This window comes from Ictidomys tridecemlineatus, unplaced genomic scaffold (assembly GCF_052094955.1).
Source record: "Ictidomys tridecemlineatus isolate mIctTri1 unplaced genomic scaffold, mIctTri1.hap1 Scaffold_1051, whole genome shotgun sequence".
Classification (NCBI taxonomy): Eukaryota; Metazoa; Chordata; class Mammalia; order Rodentia; family Sciuridae; genus Ictidomys; species Ictidomys tridecemlineatus.
The window spans coordinates 11,501-28,373 of NW_027521006.1; positions in this window are offsets into that span (position 1 = coordinate 11,501).

Consider the following 16,873-nt stretch of genomic DNA (forward strand, 5'->3'; position numbering starts at 1 on the left):
CAAGAAATGAATTTATTACATTATTTCTAAAGGCAACACTGTGGCTACTATATTAATGTTAAATGACATACAATAGGAATTAAATTACTTTTTGAGGTCACAGTATAGGTACTATATTAATAAAAAAGGAAACAGGTCAGTTATTAAATTAATTAGTTCCTATAGTATCTATATCATATTAATATTAGAGGCCATGGGGCAAGTATCATATGAGCATTAAATGCTATATTAAAGATGTTAGGTTAATATTAAAAGCTACAGAACATTAATATATCAGTTTCAATGCTGTTGTATTGATATCATGTTAGTACTAATGGTCACAGGTCAGTCATTATATGAATTTTAGATGCTATAGTATGGATATTAAAAGTAAAGTCAAAGAGCACCTGTTACATTAGTTTTAAAATGTATAATACCTATATTGTATAAATTATAATTGCCACCGGAAAGCTATATACTTTAGTATGGATATTATATTAATATAAAAAGCCACATTGTTGCAATTATATTAGTTTTAGATTGTACAGAATAGATATCATATTAGTACAAAGTTCCAGAGGTCAGCAATTGTATTACTTTTGGAATCTATAATACATGTAATATATTTATTATAATCACTATGGGCCAGCTATTTTGTTAGTTTTGAATACTATGTTATAGATATCATATTTGTCCTAGAGGTCACAGGACAGCCATTATATTATAAAATAGGCCACAGTATATGTATTATATTAATATTAGAGACCACAGGGCAGCTAATATCTTAGTTTTAGAGGCCAAATTATGCATATTATGTTAATATTAAAGACCACAGGGCAGTTATTATTTCAGTCTTGTGACCAAAGTATGGATATTATATTAATATTAAAAACCAAAGGATGTATATCACATTGGCTTTAGAGGCTGTAATATGTATATTATATAAGCATTAAGGGCCACAAGGAAGATAATATATTAGCTTTAGAAGCTATAGTGTGGATATCATAATAGTCTTTAAGGCTACAGGGAAGCTATTTTATTAGCTTTAGATGCCACATGTGGATAACATGCTACTAATAAGGACAAATGAACAGCTAGTATGCTAGTGTTAGATGTTACACTATGGATATCATATTAGTATAAAAGACCACAGAACAGCTCTTACATCCATTTTTGATGCTACAATATGAATATGATGTTAGTATTAAATGCCACAGGGCAGCTACTACATTGATTTTAAATGATATATATCACATTAAATTAAAAGCTAGAGGATAGTTATGGTATCGGTTTTCAATGCAAGAGTATGATTATCACATTAATATGAAAGACCATAGAGCAACTATAATATCAGTTCTGATGCTATAGTATGAATAAAATATTATTAAAAGACAGGACAGCTCCTAAATTTGTTGCAGATGCACTAGTAAGAATGTTATATTAATACCAAAGGCAACTGGACAACTGTTACATCAGTTTTAGATGCTACAGTACACAGTACACAGGGCAGTTTTAGATGCAATAGTATGGATATTATAGTAATACTGAAGTTTCAGGGTAGCTATTTTTCAAGTTTTGATGTAGAAAATATGTTACATTAATACTAAAGGACATAGGGCTGCTATTACATCAGTTTTAGAAGCCAGATTATGGATATAGTAGTAAAGGCAACAGGATGGCTCTCATAGTAGTTTAAGATGCTATAGTATACATATTATGTTAGTATTGAAGGCCAAAAGTCAACTTTTTTAAAACTTTTGATGCTGTAGCATGGATATCCTATTAATATTAATGGCCATAGTGCAACTAATATATCAGATGTCAGATGCTGCACTGTGGATATTAGTAATAAGGACTCAGAGAATATATTACATTTGTTTCAGAGACTGAAAAAAAAAATATATATATATATTTCACATTAAAAGGTTAATGTTATATTAACCTTTAATTAATATATAAAATATATTAACATATTAATAAATACATCAATATATTACTATATTATTATATGTTAATATATAATATATACATATATATTTCACAAAAAGTTCATCTATCTTATTAGCCTTAGATGCTGTAATATGGATATTACATTAATATTAAAGGCCACAGAGCAGCTGTTTGAACACTTTGACATGCTAAAGTGTACATGTTTTTACAAGTACTAAAGGCCAGAGACTCACCATTATATTAGTTTAAGAGAATTTAGTATGGACAGCATGGCTATTGCATAATTATTCAACATCACAGGGCATATATTATATCAGCTTTAGTTGCTACAGTATGAATATATAACTATTAAAATCACAGTACACTTAATGTATAATATTTGATTCTATAATATGGGATACCATATTGGTGTTAAAGTACACAGGACAGCAAGTAGTTTTAGGTGCTACAGTTTGCACGTTGTTTTAATCTTAAATTCTTCAGAGCAGCAATTATATTAATTTTAGATACTATAGTATGGAAATCATATTAGTTATAAAGGCCACAAAGCAGCTATTATTTCTTATATCAATTTTAGATACTACAGTATGGATTCTGTGTTTGTATTAAAAGAACAAAGGACAGCTATTATTTTAGTTTCATAAGCCAAGTATGGATGTTATATCAATATTAAAGGCCATGGTGCAGCTATTATCAATTTTAGATGCTAATATCCTCACATCATATTATTATGAAAGGCTGAAGGGTAGCCATTATTTTATTGGGCATAGCATGAATATTGTATTAGTATTCAAGGCACAAGGCAGTGGTTATGTCGGTTTTAGATGATATGATGTGAATATCATGTTAGTATTGGAAAACACTGAGCAGCTATTACATTACCTTTAAATGATATAGTGTGAATATCATATTAATACTAAAGGCACAGGGTAGTCATTATATCAGTTTCAGATACTCTGATATGTACATTATATTAGTATTAAAGGCCATAGGGAAACTATTATGTCTGTTTCCAATGCTATATTTTGGATTTTATGTAAGTATTAGAGGTCATAAATATTAGTATATACACACCCACCCAGTCACATTTAATACCAATAGAATAGCTGAACTGTGGCCTTCAATATTAATATAACATACATAATGTGATCTTTAATACCAATGGAAATACAGTATTAGAATTAAAGGTATATTAGTTCTAGATGTTCTGTTATGGATATACTATTAATATTAAATGCCAAAGGGCAACAATTATGTAAGCTTCAAATGATATACTTTGGATATCATCTTAAAGACCACAAAGCAGCTATGATATTAGTTTTATATGCTATAGTACAGTTTATATATTAATATTGAAGATCACAGGGCAGCTAGTATATTTGTTTTTGAGTTCATAATATGCATATTATATTAATATTCAAGGCTACCTATCATATTAGTACTAGAAGCCACAGGATACTTCTTTTATAAATATTAATGGCCAGAACAAGCTATTAGTTTAAGGAGTTATAGAATGGAGTTTTAGTTAATAATAAAAGCCACTTTGCAGCTATTACATTGCAGTTATACATTATTTTATAGATATTATATTAGTAGTAATTAGATATTATTATATATTATATTAGTAATAAAGGCCACAAGACAATTATTATATCAGATTTAGATGCTAAAGGATGAGTATTATATTAGTAATAAAGGAGGCAGTGCAGCTATTCATTTCACATACTATAATATGAATATCTTATTATTAAAAGCTTCATGGCATCCATTATCTTAGGTTTTGATCCAATAATATGCATATAATATTAGAATTAAAAAACACAGGCAGTTACTATATTCAATTTTGATGCTATAATATGAATATCATATCAGTATTTAAGGCCACAGGACACCTATAATGTTAATTTTAGGTTCTATTGTATAGATATCTTATTAGTATTAAAGATCACAAGGCAGATATTGCATTAGATTTAGATTCTATATAATTAATATTATATTAGTACTAAAATCCACAGGAAACCTATTAAATTAGTTTTAAATGCCATAGTAAGGATAAAATATTAACACTAAATCCACAGGCAGGTGATATATCAATTTTCAAAGCTATCATATGGATAAAGTTAGTAGTAAAGGTCACAGGACAGCTGTTTTATCAGTTTTACATGCCATTATGTGGCTAACATGTTTGTGTTAAAGATTCACGATTCACAGTGCAGCTATTTTGTCAGTATTCTCTAATAATATAAATCAGATAGTATGTAAGGCCATAAGATAGTAGCTATTCTATTTGTTTTAGATGCTGTAGTACTATATTACATTATTATTAAAGACTCCAGGGAAGCTATTTTGTTATATTTAGATGGTAGAGTATGGATATCATGTTGGTATACTATTAAAAGCTGCAAGAAAACTATTGTGCCACTTTTAATAGCTATAGTATGGATGTTTTATTACTATTAAAGGCCATAGAAGAGCTATTCAGTTTTAGAAACTACAGGAAGGATGTTATATTGATATAATAAATAATAATAATATAATGATAATATAATGATTATATTAATATAATACACAGGGAATTTACAATATTAGTTTTATGGGTTATATTATTATTAAAAGTTATGGATGTTATATTATTATTAAAAGTCACAGGGTAGTTGGTCTGGGGTTGTGGCTCATTTGTAGAGAGCCTGCCTAGCACATGTGAGGCACTGAGTTCAATCCTCAGCACCACATTAAAAAACATAAATAAAGTAAAGGTATTGTGTCCATCAACAACTAAAACAATATTTTTAAAAATTCACAGGATAGCTATTATATTAGTTTTTATGTCACAGTATCAATATTATATTAATATTTAAGGCCATAGGCAAGTTCATATATTGCTTTTGATGGTATATGTGAATATCATATTAGTATTAAAGGTCACAGGCAAATATTTTATTAGTTTTAGATGCTAGTTTATCAATGTCATATTAATATTAAGGGTCCTTGGCAAATGTTATAATTTGGATATCATATTAGTTCTAAAAGCCACAGTGCAGCTATTATATTAGTTTTAGATGCTATAATATGGATATTGTATTAATATGAAAGACCACAGAAAAGGTATGTGATTAGTTTTAGGTCCACAGTATGGATATAATATTAACACTAAATTACACATTTCAGCTACTATGTCAATTTTTGATGCTTTAATATGGATACCATATTAATTATAAAGTTCACAGGGGAGCTATTATATCCATTACAATTTCATAGTATGGATGACATGTTTGTATTAAAAGGTCACAGGCAGCTCTTCAGTTTTAAAACTAATATTATATCCACATTATAGCATGTAAAACTGATATAACAGCTTTCCTTTGGCCTTAAAGCTTCCCTTTGGCCCACAAGGGTTCTGTGTTTGGGACTGGGGTCTCTGATGGCTTCATAAATGTGGCATGCTTGGTGGCTAGGAAGTTTCTGTGCCAAGTCAAGACATGCCTGGATGCTAGGAAAACTTCTGTGCAAAGACACGGGATGCCTACCTGCTATAGCAATGTCCTGCATTAGAAGGCTTTGTGCTGGAGTCTTATCACCTTTGGCCTTGATCTCAGGCACACAGCTCCTGGGAATAAAGAAACACTCTTGTTATACAAAAAAAATGTTTCACCAAGCTTCCATGCTCCTGGACCTGTCCACCTAACAGTAACTGTAAACAACAAACTTTATTGATAGCTACACAAAGCTTCTAACATTGCATATTGTAACTGTAGAAGGTAACTGAGGAATAAGCTGCATAACGATGCTAACTCCATAACCTTCCAAATGACACAATAAATAGTATATTACTGATGCCAATGACCTAATGCAACCTATTGATATAAATAAAGCTGGCAGCTTGACCATTCTGCCATTCTGTCATTCTGACTCTACATCTTCTATGTCTCTTTTTTTCCTTACATTTAATATTAATATCCATACAGTGATCTATAAAAGTAATATAATAACTACCCTGTGACCACATTATTGATATTACATTAATGTCAGAGGACACAGAGAAGCTATAATATTAGTTTTACTTGCAATATTATGGATATCATAGTAGTATTAAAGGTCACTGCAGGTATAATCTTAGTTTTGGATGCTATATGATTAAATGCCACAGGGTAACTATTAATTTTAGATGCTATATTACTGACATAAGAGGACAAAGGGCCACTATTATATTATTTATAGATAGTACAGTATTGTTTTAGTAAGTTTTTTTGCCATTGTGTCTAAAATTCCTGACAAGAACAATTTTTAGAGAATTAAAATTGTATTTGACACTTATATTTTCCAGGTCTCAGTCCATAGAAGACCAACTTCACAGCTCTTGCCCAAATGGTATAGAGGTAGGAAGCAAATCAGAACATGGCAAAGAGGAAGCAGATAGAGAGTTCTGCTCACCAGAGACAAATATATACTCCAAAGAAATGCCCCCAGTGACCCACCTTCTCCAGCTACACACTACCTTCCTACAGTTACCAACCAGTTAAACACTATCAGTGGATTAATGCACTCACTAGGTTAAGGCTCTCATAACTAAATAATTTCACCTTTAAATCTTTCTTACCTTTTCTCACACATGAGTTTTAGAGTAATACTTCATATCTAAACCATAATATTCTGCCCTTGGCACCCAAAAGTTCATGTCCATCTCAGGATGCAAAATACATTGAGTTCATATCCAGGAGTCCACATGTTCTTAACAGTTCCAGTATTCCCCAAAAGTCTACGTCCAAAACCTCTTCTGAAACTTAAGGAAAAATGAGCATGAGACCCCATAACAATCAAAGCAAGCTATATAATCCAATATATAATGGCATGGATTAGACATTTCCATTCTACAAGTGATAAATAGGGGCATAGAAAGAAGAGATGGGACCAAAACAAGACCAAAATCCAGCTGGGCAAACAAGATCTGTAGTTCCACATCAAGCATATTTTGGGCAAATAGCATTGTAATGTTCTCTCCAAAAAACTTGTGCATCTCCATTCCTATGGCTTTGTTACTAGCAGTCCACATGGCCTAGCTTGACTTGTGTCTGTTCAATTCCTATGGGTTTCCTTGGAAAATGATCCATATTACTAGCATCTCTTAATCTCAGGAGTACCCACTATAGTTTTCTTCATCCTCTCAGGGGCTGCCTGCTGGTATTGCAACTCTAATACATTTTTCCTGACCTTTCAGGTTTGCCTTTGAAATCCCAGTGGGAGCCTCCATGAACCCCTAATGCCAATGTCTTGCAAACCTAAAAAAACAGCACCATGTAGTTGATACCAAGATCTGCCACCATCTCGAGCAGTAGACATACCTCCTAAGACCATGGCTACAGCAACTGCTGAGTGCCTGGGCAACTAAGCATGGTGAAATAACCTCTTAGGCCCCTCTCTTCATTCATGGTGCCCCACTGGTCTCTTCTCAAAGGAATTTTTATTTTTAAAACTTTGAGCAAGGCAAGATGGTGCCTGAATGTAATCCCAGCAGCTTAGGAGGCTGAGGCAAGAGGATTGCAAGTTCAAAGTCAGCCTCAGCAATTTAGCAAGGCCCTGAGCAACTCAGTGAGATCCTGTCTCTAAATAAAATATTTTAAAAGGCTGAGGATGTGACTCAGTGGTTAAGTACCTCTGGGTTCAATTTCTGGCACAAAAAAGAAAGAAAAATTAAATCTTTGAGCCTGAAACTGGGGTGGTTTTGCCAATTCCTGAGATGCACTCAAGTCTTCTTTCCTATTGTCTCTGGGCAAAGTATTCAGCAACTCTTTAGTGGTCATGATGTTTTAACAATCACACCTTCCTAAGCTCCAGTTTGACTCACACATTTAATTTGACTCTGAGCAAATTAAAAGGTGTTCTTTTTTTAAGATGGACACAATATCTTTTTTTATTTTATTATCTTATGTGGTGCTGAGAATCAAACCCAGTGCCTCACACATGCAAGGCAAATGCTCTACCACTGAGGTATAAATCCAGCTCCTACAGATATCATATTACTACTATTAAAGGCCATGTGGCAGCTACTACATTTGTAATAGATGCAAAATATGGTTGTCACATTAGTATTAAAGGCCATAGGACATATATTATATATATTAATATGGTATAGTATGAATAGTTCATTTATATTAAAGACCACAGGGCATCTATCATATTAGTTTTAGAATCTATAATACAGACAGTATATTAAGGACAAGACTGCTATTACATTTGTTTTACATGCTATAGTATGGATATCACATTATTATTTTTTTAATATTTTTTAGGTTTTGGTGCACTTTATTTATTTATTCATTCATTCATTCATTCATTCATTCATTCATTCATTTATTTATTTATTTATATGTGGTGTTGAGGAATGAATCCAGCACCTCACACATGCTAGGCAAACACTCTACTACTGAGCTACAACCCCAGCCCCTGAATATCACATTATTATTAAAGACCATAGGGAAGCTATTATGTCATTCTTACATGGTATAATATCAACATCATATTAATATAAAAGGCACTAGGACACATATTTGATTAATTTCATTATTTTTAGATGCAATAGTACATATATTAGTATTAAAGGCCTCGGGGAAGGTATTAATTTTTTATGTTAAATATGAATATTACATTAATATAAAAAAATGGTGCTACAATATTAATGTTAAAACAATTAAAGGCAAAAAGGTAGTTGTATTTAGTTTTAGATGCTATACTAGGATATCACAGTAATATTAAAGGCCACAGTAGAGCTATTATATTAGCTTTAGATGCTATAATATGGGTATGATAATAGTATTAAAAACCACAGGGCAGCATTATGATATGAATATCATAACAGTACAAAAGTAAGTACAATTACTTTAGCTTTAGATTATATAATGTGAATAATATATTAATTTTAATCACAATGGACAGCCAGTATATTAGTTTTGAATGCCATAGTATGATATCATATTAGCATCAAAGGCCACAGAATAGATATTACTTTCAGATCAATAGTATGAATATCATAGAAATATTAAAAGTGACAGTGCAGCTATTAAATCAATTTCAGAAGGCATACTATGAATATAATAATATTATTAGAGGCTATAAGGCACCTATTGTTTTAGTAAGGATTCTACACTAGGGATATCATATTAGCATAAAACATCACTGTGTAGTTTTTAAAATTATTTTTAGATGCTACAATATGGATATTATATTAGTATTAAAGGCAATAAGACAGCTCTTATATGAGTTTTAGATGCCACATGTATATCACAATAGAATTAAAAGCCACAGGGCTGCTATTATATCAGTTTTCAATGCAATGCTATGGTTACATTAATACACAAGGCCACAGAGAAGCTATAATATTCATTTTCAATACTATAGTATAGATATAATAATAGTATTAAATACCATTATGCAGCTATTATATTTTATTTATTTGAACTCAGGGGCACTTGACCACTGAGCAACATCATTAGCCCTATTTTGTAGTTTGTTTAGAGACAGGGTCTCAGTGAGTTGCTTAAAGACTCACAGTGGCTGAGGCTGGCTTTGAACTCACAATTCTCCTGTCTCAGCCTCCCAAACCACTGGGATTACAGGCATGTGCCACTGTGCCTGGCTTATAATGTTTTTAAATGCTTTAGTAAGGATGTCACATGTTTTTAAATGCTTTAATAAGGATGTCATATTAACTAGAAAATGCACATTGCAGACATTATATCAGCTTTGGACACTATTATGGATATCATATTAATATTAAAGGCAGCTATTATATCAATTTTAGATGCTGTAATAAGAATGTCATATGACTAATAAAGCCACAGGGAAGCTACTCTATCAGTTTTTAATGATCTAACATGAATATAACATCAGTATTAAAAACCACATGGTAGCTATTATATCACTTTTAGATGTAATTGTAAAAATAGTACATTAGCATGAAAAGCTACAGAGATGTTATACTAGATTGAGATGCTATGGTAAAAAATATAGGAATTAAAAGTCTTAAGAGAACAATTATATTAGTTCAGATTCTATAATATGAATATCATAACAGTACAAAGGTAAGAGGACTGCTTTTAGATCATTAACAGATGCTATGATATGGATATCATATTAGTACTAAAGGCCATAGGGCAGGAATTATATCCATATAATTGCTATAAATGAATATTATGTAATATTAAAAGGCCACAGGAAAATTATTATTTTAGTATTAGGGGTCACAGTATTGATACTGAATTAGTATTAAAGGCCATAGGGCATCTATTATATTAGCATTAGATGCTATTGAATGGATATTAATATGAACAGCCACAAAGAGCTATAATATTCCATTAACAGGCCACAGTATGGATAAAATATTAATGGAAAATACACAGGATGCACAGGGATGCTCTTTCAGTAATTTGAGATGTTGTAGAATACATATGACATTAATATTAAAGCTACAAAGTTAAGATAGTTCAGTTATTAGTTTTATATGCTATGCGATGACTATCCTATTAGTATAAGGAAGTATATTAGTTTAGGTACTATACTTTGGATAAGAGATTATTATTTTTGTAGAGAGAGAGAGAGAGAGAGAGAAGAGAGAAGAGAGAGAGAGAATTTTTTTAATATTTCTTTTTCAGTTTTCAGTGGACACAACATCTTTATTTTATTTTATGTGGTGCTGAGGATCGAACCCAGTGCATGCCAGGTCAGCGCATTACCGCTTGAGCCACATCCCCAGCCAAACAGATTACTATTAAATGCCAGAGGTCAGCTATTATGTTAACTTTATATGCTATCATATGGATATGCTATATTATAGGGTTTATTGCTATCATATGGATATTTTACTTAAAAAAATGACAAGAGGGCTATTTCATTTTTTTTTAGAGAGCATAATATGGATTAAAATATTAATGTTAAATGCCACAGTCTAGCAATTATATTAGTTTTAGGAGATACAGCTTGGGTATATTACCTATAAGGGCCACAGGGCTAATATTTTATCAGTTTTAGATTCTATTATGGGTATCATATAAATATTAAGGCCAAAGAGCAAGTATTATATCAAGTTAAGATGCTATAATAAGGATGTCTATTGATATTAAAGGATACAGAGCAGCTTTTATATCAATTTTACATGCAATGGTATGTATTACATTAGCTTTAAGGGCAACAGGGAATATATTATATTAGCTTGAAATGCTCTAATACGGATATTACTTTAGTATAAAGGGCTATGGGGAGGCTATAATGTTACTTTTGGATATTATGGCATGAATATTATATTAACATTAAATGTCACAGGGAAACTATTATATATCGGTTTTAGATGTTACACTCTTAATACCATATTAGCATTAAAGGCATCAGGGCAACTATTGTATTTATTTTAGATCTATGACATGTATATTATTATTTCAGTCATCTTTTTCACTGCTTTGACCAAAGGACCTGACAACAACAATTTTAAAGGAGGAAAAGTTCATTTAGGGGCTCACAGTTTCAGAGATCTCAGCCAATAGATGGCCAACTCTATTCCTTGGGGCTTAAGGTGGGGCAGAAGAGTGTGGTGAAGGAAAGTGGTGATCAGGAAGCAGAGAACCTAAGCTCAGCTCACCAAATATGTACCCCAAAGGCACAGCCTCAATGACCCACCTCCTCCAGCTACACACTATCAGCCTGCAGTTACCACTCAGTTAATTCCTGTCAAGAGGATTACTAATTTGGGTTAAGGCTCTCATAACCCATCATTTCACCTTTAAACTTCCTTACATTGTCTCACACATGAGCATATCCAAACCGATTATTTGGTATTAAGGCCACAGTGCATCTATTATTTTAAATGCTGCAGTATGGATATTATATTAATATTAAAGACCACAGGTAGCTAATATATTTTATTAGCTTTGGATACTATAGGATGGATATCATAGAAATATCAAAGGCCACAGGACAACTATTGCATCAGTTTCAGATGCTCCAAAATGAATATCATAATAGAATTAAACACTCCAGGTCAATAATTATGTACTATTAGATACTCAAGTATGAATATCATGTTAGCATTAAAGTCAACATGGCAGTATATTGATTTTAATACTATCCTATAAGTATCATATTAGTTTTATGGCCACAAAGCTGATATTATATTAGTTTAAGGTGATACAATATCATATTAATACTATAGGGCCTATTTACCATTTTTATATGAAGCACATATTTATCAGTTTTAGATTTATAATATGGATATTAAATGAATATTAAATTTCATAAGAAACTTATTAAATTAGCTTCACAGTTTATAGGAATGATATAACATTAATATTAAAGGCCACAGGACATATATTACATCAGTTTTGGAGGCTATGATATTAGTATCAAAAGCTACAGGGAAGCTATTAGTTTAACATGCTTTAGCATGGATGTCACTTAGTATTAAATTTTATTGCACAGCTACTTACTTGTTTTATATATTATAGTTTCCATCTATTAGTAATAAAGACCTCTGATATCATATTTTGCTATAATATGAAATCCTATTAATATTAAAGGCCACAGAACAGTTATTTAATCAGGTTTCCATGCTATATTATGAATAACAAACCAGTAATAAAGGCCACAAGACAGCTAATATATTAAATTTAGAGGTCACAGTATGAATGTTATGATATTAAAGTCTAGAGGACAGCTATCATATTAGTTTTGGATGCTATACTATCAATATTAAAGGACACAAGGAAGTTATTACATTAGTTTTTCATGGTATATTATATCAGCACTAAAGGCCACAGAACAGTTATTACTTTAGTTTTAAAGAGCACAATATGTTTATCATATTACATATCATATTAAAGGGCCCAGGCAGCTAATATATTAAGTTTAGGAGCTACAGTATGGATATCATATTAGTATTAAAATCCACAAGGTATCTATTATACTAGTTTTAAATCCAACACTATGGATATAATATGTGTCCTAAGGACACAGGACATATGTAATATTAATTGAAGATACTACATTATGTATATAATATTAATATTTGAAGCCAGAAATCATCTATTATGTAATATATGCTATTATATGGATATAATAGTAAGATTAAAAGACATAAATCTTCTATTATGTTAGCTTGAGTTGCAGTAGCATGGATATCATATTGGTATTTAAAGCCACAGTGCCACTATTTTATTAGTATTGGATATACTGTATCACAGATATCATATTAATATAAAAGCCACTGGGAAGCTATTATATCAATTTTGATGCTATACTATAAAAATTGTAATAAAGTTACAGGGCAGCTACTATATTACTTTTAGATGATAAATTAGCTATTATATCAGTTTCAGAGGCTACAATACAAATATGTTAGTATTAAAGTGAACAAGTTAGATTATATTGGCTTATAAATGTCATAGGGAAGCTACTAAATTAGTTCAATATGCTATAATATTGACATTGCATTGATATGGAAGACCACAATTCAGCTATGTATCAGCTTTAAATACTGTAGTATAAATACCTATTAGCATTAAAGGCAACAGGGCACTATTATTCTAGTTTTAGAAGCTTTGGTATGGATATTGTATGGCTATTGTAGATTACAGGCAGCCATTTCATCAGAATTAGATCAACAGTATAGATATTTTCTTAATATTAAAGTTTTATATTCTGTTATAATTATTATATTACTATGAAATTCTACAACGCTGCTATATTATCAGTTTTTGGTGCTATAGTATGTATGCACTATCAGTATTAAAACATCACTTGAAGCTATTACTTTAATTTCAGAGGGCACAAATTTTATCTCAATATTAAAGGCTACTAGGCAGCTATTATGTCAGTTTTAGATGCTACAGTATGGATATTATGTTAATATTACAGGTCACACTGCAGCTATTATATTAGTTTTGGGAAGGTATAATATGGACATCTTTAATATTAAACACAACAGGCACCTATTAGTCTTAGGTACTATAGCATGGATATTATTAGTATTCAAGACCACAGGAAAGCTATTATAATATTTTCTAGGTACCATAGTGCATATCATATTACTCTTGAAGGCAAAAAGTAAGCTATTTTATTCATTTTAGAGTCTACAGTATGAATATAATATTAGAATAAAAGGCTACATGGAGATTATAAAGATGCTACATATGGATAAAATTAGTATTAAAAGGCTACAGGACAGCTATTTTGTTAGTTTCAGAGGACAAAGTTTTGATATTATACTAAAGTCAAAGGCTACAGGGTAGCCATTATATTAGTATTAGATGCTTTGTTATGGCTATCATATGACATTTATAGCCCATAGGGCACCTATTTTATTACTTTTAGATGCTATAATATGGATATTAGTAGTAAGGACCAAAATTCAGATATTATATTGTATTTATGTGCTATAATATGGACATTATAAAAGTATTAAAGACCACAGGGCAGCTGCTATAGTACTTTAGGATGCTATAGTATGCATATTACATTAATATTAAAAACCAAAGTCAGATACTGTTACTTTTAGATTGCATATTATAGATATCATATGATCATGAAAAGATACAAAACAGCTCTTATATTAAGTTTATGTGCTTCTCTGTGGAGATTTTACTATTACTGGAATTCACTGGACTAATAGTATATTAGTCTTAGATGCTATAATCTGGATATTACATTATAATATCAATAGTATGAGTAAATATTAAAGGTCACAGGGAAGATATTATTATATTAGCATTAGATGCTACAATATGGATATCATGTTGGTATGAAGTTCATGGGACAGCTAATATATTATTATAAAATACTATAGAATGGATATAAGATCAGTATTAAAAGCTGCAGTAGAGCTATCATATTTATTTTACATAGTGTATTAGGATATTATATTAGTATTAAATTCCACAGGGAATCTATTACACTAGTTTGTCATGTTATAGTACTGATGTTAAATGTCACTTTCCTGCTTTTTTTTTAGCTTTAGATTCTAGAATAAGGATATTACATTAGTATGAATTGCCACAGGAAAGCTAATTTATCAATTTTATAATAGTTGGATATCATGTAAGTATTTAAAGTCACAAGGTAGCATTTATATCACTTAAATTTTATAATATTGATTTTATACTAGTATTAAAGTCCACAGGGCAGTTATTATATCACTTTTTGATGCAATAGTATGGATAAATATTAATATTAAAGGCCAAAGGATTAGGGTTAGCACCCATGGATTCAATACCCAGTACCCTCCCCCAAAAAAGATTAAACTACTCTAAAGTAAAACCTTAGGACATGGTTATATTTTCTCAAACACCTACTTGTATAATTATTCATACAATTATTACTAGTAACTGACACTCTTAGCTAGTTCTGTATTTTATTATGAACATTTATAACACAAAAATCTAATAGTTCAAAGTAATATAAAATTTAAAGTATGTGGGCTGGGGTTGTAACTCAGTCATAGAGAACTCACCTAGCATGTGTGAGGTGTTAGGTTTGAGCCTCAGAACCACATAAAAATAAATAAATGAAAATGAAGGCATTTTGTCCAACTACAACTAAAAAATTTTTTTACTTCAAAGTATATGCCTCTTTTACATATTTCATGCTGAAGTAATAACATATGTTAACTTATTATATTTTTATGCTATCACTAGGTTCTAGGTTTTCCTTCTTAAAATGTGATCACTACAGAGGGAAAAAAATGACATTTTGGAGATTTTATTTCAACTCATGGTTTAACTTTCCTGAAACAGTGACTTTATAGAAAAAAAAAAGTTCTACTTGCAAACTGACTCACTGTGACTGAATCACTTATCCCAAAGAATCCTTGTCTCTATTTTATTTCTATGCATAGATTTTAGCAGCAATATAATCAAATATTTGTCACTGGGACAAATAGTCAAAGAACTTCCATTTCCTCCAAGACCTCTACAGGAAGTGGTGAGTCAAGAGAAGCAGAGGTGTCAGATCAGTCCAGGAGTGATATTAGATGCTGCTGTGTTGTGGGAAACTCTACCTTTTAGAAATCACAAGGAGCTATGGATGCCCAAACTCTTGCATGAGTCTAAATCTAGTTGAAATTCTAAGTAATTTTATTGTAACTAGCTCATCATGAAGCTAATAACAACTAAAGGATCTATGGGGCTGAAGATGTAGCTCAGTGGTAGAAAGATTTCCTAGCATGCAGGAGGCCCTAGGACCAACCCCCAGAACCACAAAAGGAAAAAAAATAGAATTTGTATCTTATTTGTGTAATCAAATAGAAAATGAATAATCATTCCTCTTAAGGAAACATGTTGGACTTAAAACACTTGAGACTCTCAGAATCAAAATACTATCCTTATGGTGTATTGCATACCTAGACCATCAAGAACAGTGGTGTCACATCATAAAGCATGTTCACATTAAGCATACCATCAAAACAACAAAAAAGGCTTTATTGACTGTTGATAAGAAAAATGAACATAACCTAGCTTAGGAAATTATTAACACAACATTAGGATAACATTAGGATAAAATGTAATCATGGCATTTCCCACATGTAATAACTCTAAATACTAATAAATACATAATTTCAAAAGAAAGTCAAATTTCTGAAATCAAAAGCAAACTGATACATTTTTAAATAAGATTTTGAACAGAGGCAAAACAAAGAGTTCTCTCACAAGAATTCCTGACAACATAAAGTATCATGCTCATTAGAAGGCCCATCCCTTTGTATGCAAGGAATAAGAGAACTTTCTGATGAATGTAGAACTTTAATAGGACATATGGAAATGCTTTCTGAATTTTAAAGAAGAAAAAATATCTTTTTTTTAAAAAAGCTATTTTTAGTAAATGTATCTGAATTGCAAAAAAAAAAGCAGCTACTGACTTGTCTCTTACATTTTGTAATGATTTGTATCTCAGGAAATTTCATTTATAGTGA